The sequence below is a fragment of the Lepisma saccharinum genome, chromosome 19 (assembly GCF_977018435.1).
Source record: "Lepisma saccharinum chromosome 19, izLepSacc3.1, whole genome shotgun sequence".
NCBI lineage: Eukaryota > Metazoa > Arthropoda > Insecta > Zygentoma > Lepismatidae > Lepisma > Lepisma saccharinum.
In genome coordinates, this window is record NC_139247.1 from 58,324,468 (window position 1) to 58,332,811 (window position 8,344).

The following is an 8,344-nucleotide window of genomic DNA, read 5'->3' on the forward strand; positions in this document are numbered from 1 at the left end:
CCATATTGCTAAACCCACGGGAAATACAGTAGCTTCAACAGGCAGCTCTTGAAATCACACTAATGTCATAACAATAAGTGAATGTGAAGTACAAATTCCATTTTTGTGTTCTAAAAATATTTTAGCTTTTCATTACCAAAGCCTTAAAAAAGAAAAGCACATCAAAATTCAAATTAGCTTCGACAGTGACAAATCCTATACGATTTCCACTCGCATCATCCAACCAAATACACTTTGATCTGCTCTGGAGCGAAGCGGCTCCCTTTCAAAGGCAATCGAGGTTGCCACTTTGTTTTGGCGGTTAATTATTAATTAGATTTATTTTGACCTGTTTACAATTCATCCGGTTCTGTACAGCCTCGGCAGACAAACAGCTCTCACAGCCAATCAATCGGGGTAAACCAAACATTACAGATTTCCATATTTTGACAAGTAATTATTTGCGCGAAACAAAGTAGCTACGTATATAGACCGTGATAATTTCACACCGAAAATATTCATGATGTTTGCTCTTTACGTATTGGCTTAAATATCCACGACAGACTTGTAGGATTCTAATGAACAGGTTATTCTGCATAGGTATTGTTGTGTTGAAATATTCAACCTGTGTTCAATCAATACGGTGAAAGATTGAATGAATGATTTATTTGCAGGAAAGGTGGTGCATGTATGCAGGAATACAGCTTATTGTCCTTCAAAATAATCACCTCAAGCGGTAATGAACTTCTGAGAATGTGTGTAGAGGTCTCGCATACTTTGGGCGAAGGCAGCTTGTGGGATGCGGTTGAGTTCAGCGTTCACATTGGGTTGTATGTCGGCAATGTCCGAAAACTGTTGTTCTTTTATGTGTTTCTTCACTCGATGGAAAACGAAATCATCGGCAACGGCCAGATCTGGTGAATAAGGGGGGTGATGGAGTATAACAACCTCCTTACGTGGCAGGAACTGCTGGATGGTTATGGCGGTATGGAGGCGTGCGTTATCGTGCAGCAGATACCAGGATCCATTTTCGGTATACTGGTGGCGCACAAGTCTGATTATCTTCAGGAGGCGATCAAAAATGTTCACGTATGTGGCTGCATTCAATGTCGTGCCTTCTGGCAGGTATTCTTTATGAATGATCCCTCCAGCAACAAAAAAGGTAATAAGCATTGTCTTGATGCGCGACTTTCCGCACCTAACCTTTTTGGATTTCGGTGACCCTGACGGAAGAGTTTGTACCACTCGTACACACACCTTTTCATTAAATCACTTTTTCCATGCGCCTGGCGCAGCATGTCGTCACATTCCCTCGGCGTTTTCCAAGGTTGAAGCAAAATTTCACGTTCGTACGTTGCACCATTTCATCCATAACAACGTTTCTGCCCTGCACCTTACTATCACAAACACAAACTGCACGTCTGGACAACCACACGGCTTCGATGACTGACAGGCCTAGGGGTTCACTGACCTGACCGTCAACCACTAGTACCAAGTACACCGCACGCCAGCAATTCATTCACCGTATTTATTGAACAAAGTTTGTATGTCTGTTTATTGGAAAGTGTTTTCTATCGATATCTCCGAAGCTACTAAACCCATACATATGAAACTTAGCACTCTCGTATATGTAACATGTATATATTGCGGATAAAGTAATAACTTCCTTCTTGTTCCTGCCTTTCAGTCCTTCTCGATTGGAATATTTTCCGTTCTGTCTGTAATGTGCATTCCCCTCTCTCCCCTTCTTCTCTTCTCTATATTTCCCCTTACCTATCTCTCCCCCCTCTCTCTCCCTGTCTTTCATATTTTTTCTCTGTCTGTCCTTAGCTCTTCATTTCTTCCCCTTTTCTCTGTTATCTGCATTTATCTGTTCTCGGTTTTCTCCTTGTGTCTTCTTTTCTCTCCCCCCTCTCCTTCTATCTGTATTCTCCTCCTATTCCCCCCAGACCTCTGTCTCTCTATCCTCTTCTCTCTATTCTTGTCATATTCTCTGTTCTGTCAAATCCCTACCTCTTCATTTCTTCCAGTTTCCTGTGTTTATGTGCATTTATATGTCTGCCTCCCGTGCTCTCTCTCTCTCTCTCTCTCTCTCTCTCTCTCTCTCTCTCTGTTTTTCCGGCCTCTCACTCCCTCTTTCTTTAACATATTTTCTGTCCTGTATGTCCTTCTATATTACCTTTCTCTCTCTTCCTCGTTCTAGCTCCTTCCCTCTCATTTTGGCACATTTGATGTCCTCTCTGCCCCTGCCCTTTCATTTCTTACCCTTTGCATGCTTATCTACATACAATTCCATCTTTCTCCTTGTGTGTGCTCTTCTCTCTCTCTCTCTCTCTCTCTCTCTCTCTCTCTCTCTCTCTCTCTCTCTCTCTCTCTCTCTGTGTGTGGCTCGTGATGGAAAATGTTATATTCTGAACTGCATACCTAAACGGTTGGAGCACAGATACATTGTTTTAAGGTTGAAGTGTAATATTGTCAAACGTTGATTGGTTGGTGCTTTTACCCTAACATACACATTCAGTCCAGCAGGAAAGGTGACTGATTTTTTTGCCAAGGAACCACCAGTGACATCTATGGAGAAGTATATGTACTACGTAGCGACACATTTCGACTTTCTTCCGGCAAAGTTGCAAAGCACTAACGTCGACGGTCGACGCATACGGATCTTGTGACTGCCAGTACCTGCTGAACGTCGGTCAGAAACGGAGCAATGTGCCAACATTGAATTCTGTTTCAAATTGGGTAAAAGTGCAACAGAGACGTTTCAAATGATTGAAACTGTTCACGGTAGTGAGGCATTGAGCCGTAAGAACGTGTTCAAGTGGTATGCAAGATTTCGTGATGGTCCAGGCTCTCCAAAACCGAAGAAAGTGCGCATGCAGAAGAGCCGAATCAAAACCCTGCTCACGGTTTTCTTCGATTCCAAAGGCATCATCCACAAGGAATTCACTTCAGACGGCCACACTGTGAACGCTGAGTATTACGTGGGTATTTTGCATCGTCTATTGGCCAGGATTCGTAGAGTTCGGCCTGAATATCGGGAACAGGGCTCATGGTCTCTGTTTCACGACAATGCACCCGTTCACAAGAGCAGAATGGTACGTCAATTTTGGCCAAAAAAGGGATAGTGGAGCTCAATCATCCCCCATATTCTCCAGATTTAGCTCCATGCGACTTCTGGCTATTTCCAAAACTGAAATTGGCGTTGAAACGAAGGTGTTTCGACACCATTCCAGACACCCAAAAGGCTTCGACCGCGATTTGGAGCAATTCCGAAACAGGAGTACCAAGAGTGCTTCACAAAGGTCTACAACCGCTTCAGTGCATGTATTGACTCACGAGGTATAAACATTATTGTAAACAACCAGTCCACAACGTCTTGTCCTTCATTTCTCATTAGTCACCTTTCCCACTGGACGGACTCTGTATAGTCAAAACACCAAGTTTATAATCTTGCTTAAGAATAGAGATGTACATCAAATGATAATCTAAAACATGTTATTTAGATTCTAAATTCAATATCATATTCGACTGATTGATTGATTTGGTTCATTTAACTTCCTCTTACTGACACTTCTCGCTAACCGCGAAGATGGGGTGAGGTATTGTACAAGGTTCGACTATAAAAGAACCGAGTTTTTTTAAGAAAGGAAACATGTAATTACCTTCAAAATAATCACCAGAGGAGGAAATACACTTTTACCAGCGTTTATACAGGTCTTGGAAACACTGCTGATAGTCATTGACAGTAAGTGTTCGCAAAATTCGCGTAACATTTAATTTAACGTCCGCGAGTCGTCAAATCTTCGCCCTTTCATAGCCAAATTAAGCTTGGGGAAAAGGAAAAAATCAGCGGGGGATAAGTCCGGAGAATATGGAGGGTGATTGATCACTGAAGGTATTGCTGTACAGACAATGCGGTATGAGGCCGAGCATTATCGTGTAACAGAAACCATTGGCCAGAATCACAGAGATCCTTCCTAACCCGCTTCATCCTGTTTCTGAGTCGACCAAGCACTTCCTTGTAATACCACTAATTGATTGTTTGGTTCTCAGGGACAAATTCATGGTGGATCAGTCCTTGGAAATCATACAATGCAACCAGCAGCACCTTTGTGTTCGATTTCGACATCCATGATTTTTCTCTTAACGGGCGAGAACTGTCCTTTCCACTCCGCACTCTGTCTTTTTGTTTCGGGGTCATATTGTAACCACCAGGTTTCATCTCCATACACTGCCCGTATCATCTGTAACGTTTCGGTAAACGATTTACCCAATTTGCAACAAAACTTTATGCTGTAACGTTGTTCCAACTTGGTGCGCGTATTTTGTACGCCGCCTGCACACGACCTGCATCTGACGCACGCTTGTCCCGATACCGACTGCCTGTAACAGGTTGGAACATGCACTGAAGGGAAGTTTAGATATAGCTTTGTGCTACCCTTTTATTTGGTTTGGTTCTTTTTTCTTACAGTTCGGTTTCTTTATGGGCGGACCTTGCATAATGAAATTCATGACAAGACCCATAGAACATCCATGCAGAGGTCGGGATTCGAACCCGGGACCTCTGGCGTCGTAGTGCGCTGTGCTAACTACTCCTCAAGCAAATTAGATTTAATCTTCAACCACAACACTTAGATATATATATTAAATTGGTCACCATGGCAGACGTATTTATTCTCAACTTAAGTTTGTGTGTCTACATAATGTGCGAGTTGAACATCTGATATTGTCCTTACATTTCTGTGAAATTCCATAATTTAGAGATCTTGCAATGAGAGGAAGAACTTCTCTAAAGTTTTGAATTGATTATTTTCATAAAACGTACACAATTAGAAAAGTTGTGCCTGAAATATATATTGAAGTCTCCATCTTCTGTGCTTCCAATTCGTTACGAAGGGAGAGTTTTCTCTCTAGGCTTTCTGCTTTCTCTTTTTTCGTAAGGGGGAAGACACGTGGCTTGTCAGGCAGCCAAAAACCTTCCCGGCTAAACACTAGTCACGCAGACGGAATCGATTCGAAGTCTCATTTGACCTGAAGGATCTAACAGTGACGTCAACAACACCCTACGTCCCTGTCTGGCATATTTATTGTCTACTATGAGACCTGAATCCACACAGAACCTTAAGTAATGGTAAAGTCTAATTGTTGTAAGCAGTGTGGAAGGAGTCGAGGAGTTTGCTTCAATAATGATCTCTAATGTCACATTAAGATAATATCAATATACATATTTATTTGAATATTGCATATTTTATGTCACTCTTTTACATCTCTAGGTTAGAGTTTGTTAATGAAGGAAGACAATGCAGCACTCAGTGTTAGAATTTAGCACCTCTGATTTCGTAGTGCGATGTGCTAAGTGATCTAACAAAGATCAGAATAGTTATAACTAACTAAACTAACTCTCTAGCCTTCTTAAACCCGAAGATTCATGGCTGCAGCAACACAGGCCTTCCATCTGTCACTATCCTGAGCAAGATCTATATACTCCTTTCCTTCCTTACCGATTTCCTTCAGGTCCATCTCAACGTTATCCCTCCATATTCGTCTTGGCCTTACCACAGGTATCTTACCATCAGGTTTCCAATAACAATCCTGTGAACTCCTCTTTCCTCTCCCATTCGTGCCACATGGCCTGCCCACCTAAGTCTTCTTGATTTAATTATTCTAATAATATCTGGACATGAATACAAATTATGTAGTTCTAAGTTATGTAACCTTCTCCACTCACCTGTCTCCTCATCCGTTTTAAGTCCAAATATTTTCCTAAGGATCTTATTTTCAAATACTCTCAATTTATGTTCCTCTTTCAATGTAAGGGACCAAATTTCGCATCCATATAATAATACAGGCAAAATTTCTGTTTTGTATATTTTAACTTTTAGTTTCTTAGATATTAAACGAGAAGACAAAAGTTTATGAAGAGAAAAGTAAGGTGCATTTCCTGAATTAAGCTCGCTTTTTTCCCCTCCTTAATATCATTTTCATTTGTTAGTATTATTCCTAAGTACTTGAATTTGGAAACTGGTTCAAACGAGTTGTTATCAATAATTTGATTTTGATTATTAACTAACACTTGGTTTCGGTCTGTAAGCATATATTTAGTATTCTCTTTGTTAACTTCCAAACCTATCTCTTTAGCTGCTTTGAAAAATATTTTAGCATTACTCTTCATTGTATTTATATCATCCCCTAATAAGTCTACACCATCTGCATATGCTAACAACTGAGTCCAGTTATACAGATAGAAATAACTAGTGGTCGTACAAAACGAGCCTTCTTTCTGAAAATCATCAGTTCATGTAAGATTGTTACTTATTTGTAATCAATATCCACACCGAGAACTAACTTTCTCGCTTTCGGATGCAATTTTTAAGGGACCATCATTAACCGGAAACACTATAAAAAATTAAACATAGATGGCAGGATGTAATTCTCAATAATCGTTTGAGCAGGATAACTTTATTGCACTACAGGTGAAATGAATATCATAGTTTTTTTTGCGGGATAATTGTATTAGCAAGAGTACATTACTTTTTAAACGAGTACACACTCTCAGTTTCACAACAGTCAGATATGTAGTTCTCGATTGCGTAGATGAACACATGAAATGACAACAGCACCATGAAAGCATTTTTCTAAGAAGAACCAAGCGATGATTTTGTTTATACATCGAGGCATATTTTCTCCCATAATTTGTTGCCCCCTCAAAAAAAACTCCTTTAGTTGAAGTTACCATGTGCCTCTATATCGCCATTCTAATAATAAACTTTCCACAATGGGGCCGTTTCTCCCCTTGCCCCCCCTTACGGACGTCAATGCTTGTGCAGTAATTAATATTCGATTACATTGTTATGGGAATAATATTATCTCTCTGAGATAAGATAAATTATCATTTTTGCCGAGGGTCATGACGTATAAAGGAGGGATCTGATGGGGCTATATACCCTCCCGAAATTTTGAGAAAATCAAAATTTTCATCTGAAAGCAGGAAAGAACCAGGAAAAAACTAAAGTGGTAAATCGAAACCCATAAAAAATTATTTCCATTTTTGTTTTTGGATAACTCTTCAATCAAATACTAAAAATTATAATTGAAAAATACTTTATTGTGTATACCTCCCCGCCTAGAACATAGTTAAGAATTCCATCCTCCTCTGAAAGGAAATCCTGTGTACGCCAGAGTCAGTGCTGAAGTGCGTGAGTCTAATTACTAAAAATGAACAGAAGAATATCGCCTTGCAATAAATCATGTCCAGCGACAAGCATGACAGAAATGGACATTGATAAGGCGCATAAGAAAAAGCAAACAATGGGAATACAGAGACAATACAATGCACACAGATACGGTAACATTGCTTCTGATCATGAATACAGAACCAAAAATTTTCCCTCACCACAATAGAACGGCAGGACCTGGCGATATATTTAATGAAGAGGCATAAAGCGAGAACAACAATATGTCTTCCAATATGGCCGACGTGTACGAGCAATAAGAGCTGATTCGGGCTAATATATTTCGACTAATATGTTTGTTGAGCGTTCTAGTGGCATTCCAGGCCGGCAAATTGCGCGAGGTGTGGGCAGGGAACCGGATATTCACATCCAGCGTCGAGCGCGGAAGAAATAAGCCCTTTGTTTCAAGTTAATCTCCACATGTGGTTTTTCCCACACATGGATGTAGGAGGGGAGGGGGTTGACGGCATTTTCCTGATGCTCATTGCAGGACTGCGGCAAAGGGGAACGCTCGTGTTCTATGGCAATATCGGAACAGTTAATAGAGTCATCAAAAATTCGTGCAGTTGGGCCCTAAATAATGAGGGAAAAAAACGAAAGGCGAGACCCTTCTGCTTAAGCTAGTAATGTCATTCACTTGCTAATACAATTATCGTGCAAAAAATCTATGATATTAATTTCACCTATAGTGTAATCAACTTTTTCCGGCTCGAATGGTTATATGCAGATGACATCCTGCCATCTTTGTTTCATTTTTTAGCGTGTCGGGTTAATGATGGTCTCGTAAAAATTTGATCCGAAAGCGAGAAAGTTAGTTCTCGGTTGTGGCTATTGATGATCATTATGGTTTTACTGGGGAGAATTCAGTGTTGCCATATATATGAAAAAATAACTCATTGTCAATATGCTAAACGAAACTTCTATTAATGTCCATTACTAATTGAAGATGTTTGCATTGTAAATTAATGTAAAAACTATACCAAAACTGCGTACAAACAAGTGAATATGTAGCACGTTCCTTTTATACGTGCCTCCCCGATTCCTTGTGGTAATGTCGTGTTCTTATGGTCAAGGAGTCCAGGGTTCGATGACAGGTGGAGACACATAGCGGTTTGGACTCCATTTTAAAC